At 30.0% G+C, this 3,421-nt stretch overlaps 1 long non-coding RNA gene across 1 annotated transcript; it reads right to left on the reverse strand.

Moving 5' to 3' along the window:
• LOC107625607 lies at positions 1,539-3,071 on the reverse strand. Its single transcript, XR_001617327.2, has 3 exons — positions 2,791-3,071; positions 2,643-2,714; positions 1,539-1,724 (listed from the first exon to the last, which is right to left on the reverse strand). It is a non-coding gene; the product is annotated as an uncharacterized LOC107625607 (long non-coding RNA).

The raw sequence follows: 3,421 nt of genomic DNA on the forward strand, positions 1-3,421 counted from the left end.
CAAGTTATGTCTAATATTTTTTGGCATATGTGTTGTTTTTGTAAACAATTAAATTCTAGTTAGGGCTGGAATTGGAAGTGAGTTGAGATGAGTCGAGTTAAACCAAATTCAAGTTTGGTTCATAAAAATTGAGCTTGATTTATGGTTTGACTAATTAATAATCGATCCTATTTCTTAAACTCAAGTTCGGCTTACCGAAAACTCACGAGCTAGTTTAAATAATAGGAACATAATCTATAATCAATAAATTATAACTTATATATAAATTAAAAATATTTAAAAAATTAATTTTATATATTATCTATCTATCAATTATAAATTTTTTATTTATATTTTACATCAAATTTATTTATAAAAAATGACTATAAAATTTTAAATAATTAAGAACATTAATATATATGTAAAATTATATATATATAATCGAGCCAACTCACAAGTTAATAAGCTGAACTTATCCAAACTCAAGCTCGACTCATTTAATTTATAAGGTCAATTCCAAGTTTAAGCTCAGCTCACCAACTCACGAGTTTAGCTTAAAGCTATTAATGAGTCGAGTTCGAATTAGCACATGAGCTAATGGCTTGACTCATTTTTAGTTCTAGGTTCCACAGCTTTAAGCTATTGACCTTTATTAATGGATGCTCATAAACAGGGAGAGTTTGTTGAATTCAGAAAATTTATCTCTTTGCTTTATCCTTTTTAAAGTTTAATCATGTTTGTTATAAGAGAAAGATTGTTAAGTTTAGATTTGATTTGAAATCTTATGATGATAAATAAAATTGATTATTTTCTATTATCATTTTCATAATGAGTAATGTAGAAATCAATGAAAGATGATCAATCAAGCAAGTGAGAATTTTGCTTTACTACAAGAAAAACACCCATTCAGGTACACTTGAAAAGTGTAGCCAAAAGTAAAAAAATGATGCCTTAGACTACGGCTACGCTTTTTGGGCTACGGCTATGCTTTTTTGGGTGATTCCTATTCGGCCGTTGCCTATTCTCAAAGGCTACGCTTTTCTGCACCAAGAGCTACGCTTTTGGCGTTTGGGAATAGGCTACGATTTTCAAGTGATGCTGTGCAGGACCAAAGGCTATGCTTTTCTGCACCAAGAGCTACGCTTTTGGCATTTGGGAATAGGCTACACTTTTCAAGTAGGCTACGCTTTTCAACACTATTGCATCACCTGTCAAGCGTAGCCACATTATATTCCATGGCTACTTTTTATAAGTGTAGCCTTAGGTCCCTCGTTTTTTTTTTATATATACTATAGCTACTGTATATAAGTGCAGCCTTAGGCCCCTTATTATTTTTTTTATTTTATATATATAATAATTCTGTATTTTTAATTAAATGATTTAAATATTATAAAATAAAAATAAATACATAATTATACTAAATAATTTTTTTAAATAATAAAAATTATCTATAACCAAAATATATTTATAATAATGATCCAAAAGTACTAGAATAATGTTAATTTTGAATATCCATACATCTCATATTAAAATAAACATAGCCATATCAAAATAATTATGATATCACTTAGAATTTACTACTAATACTCTATAAAAAATTAAAATATTATATCCTACATAAGTATCTTCAAATAAAAGTCATTAGTCAACTACAGATGTATCCATTCCCAACACTACTCTATCTTAGCCAATAAACCACAATAATAATCAACTTAATCTTCATTATCATCATCCTCAATATTATCCTGCATAATTATATAGAAAAGTAATTAGAAAAATATTTATAATGACATTCGCGATTATAAAAATTAAAAAACCAGAATCAAAACTATCAATGACTGATATCATTAATCCTTTCTGTACCGTGTACAAGTTTCACCAATGCATAGTAGTGTTTCACAAATCCAAAATTAGAATTCAAAGATACAAAAAAGTATAAGCTATAAACCATAAGATAAAGAGCTATAATTTAAAAAATCATCACCCTAGCAGCTAGACAAAAATCCCCTGCCTCCCACCACAATGCCAAAATCAGAACTGTTGCCACAAAATTTTCCTATTCTCTTCACATTTGAAAAGTTAAACTCTCCTACACAAGCCAATCTTGAATTATTACTCCTCCAACTACTACTACTACATGCAGCAGCAACATATAGAACATGATTAGGACTAGCACCTAAAAACTAAAATTTTAATATATTATTATCATGTTATACATACTATATCTGCTGTTGTAACATTTTTTTTTAAATTAAAACTAATAACTTTAATTTGAAAATACTAATACTATAAGTCTATAACCATAGCTAGTATTATTTGCTTTTTATCGGCAGATGAATAAAAAAATAGGAAAAAATTCATATATACCAAGTCATCCCATGTTTCTAGTTCATGGTGAAAAGAAAAGAACCAAAAATAGCAATATAACTTTCAGCCATAGCAAACGGAAGTACACAAAATCAGAAATACAACAACCAAAATTGCAAAAACAATTTTCAGCCACAAACAAATGGAAGTGACACATATATCATTGCAAGAAGTCAGAGGAGGAGATATGTGCTCAGTTTTACAGGGGAACAAAGTGAAACAGAACCAATAAACCAACCAAACTAGCAATTAGCAGTTGAATAATTTTCTTTTTCCAACCAAGCATAAATCATCACCTTAGTCGCAGCTTCCAGGCTTACAAGGTCTAAGTGGAAGTCAAGCAGTCCAGGCGACCTTTCAGCTAGAACCTAGAGCCAAAATAGCAAAATAGAAAGAAGGTAAGTGATCAAATGATATATTCCTTTAGTGCAATTGTTATTATACCTTGCAAAGATAGTGCATCAGTGTCATCTTATTGTTAGAAGCACGAGTGTCAGTAAGCTTTAAAAGACTATCCTACTTGAATCCAATTGTGGATCTTGCATAAATTAAATAAATAAATAGTAATCCATAAACTGTAAGTTTACGTTAGACAAGATCTAACAGAATCAAATTAAATTTTAACTGCTGAAAAATTAAGAAGGGCCTGTGATTATCCAAACATAGAAAATTGAGAGAGCTAGAACGATGTCCTAGAGAATGATAAGGACATTAACATTTAAAAGAAAAAAGTACATACCCCTAGCTATTCTCTGATTTAATGTATTACCCAAAAAAAGAATTTTCTTCATGATCTCCTTCAGCTTGACAGACTTTCGGACCTATTCCCAAGAGAAAATGCATGAGGTCAAAGAAATACCAATAACACAGTTTGTTAGTTTCATGCACAATGTACCTCTTCACAAGCAGAGTTCACAGTTTTTAAACTCTTCTTAAATTCTGTAACCTGCAAAAAGAAAAAAGCATAACTGAATCAAACATAAAGAAAAATATAGCAAGCACCACCATACCTGAGACAGAAATTGAATCTTGAAAGAGAATACTCTTAACTTTGACTCTACTCGTGGCACCTTCA

The sequence above is a fragment of the Arachis ipaensis genome, chromosome B02, assembly GCF_000816755.2.
Source record: "Arachis ipaensis cultivar K30076 chromosome B02, Araip1.1, whole genome shotgun sequence".
NCBI classification, from domain to species: domain Eukaryota; kingdom Viridiplantae; phylum Streptophyta; class Magnoliopsida; order Fabales; family Fabaceae; genus Arachis; species Arachis ipaensis.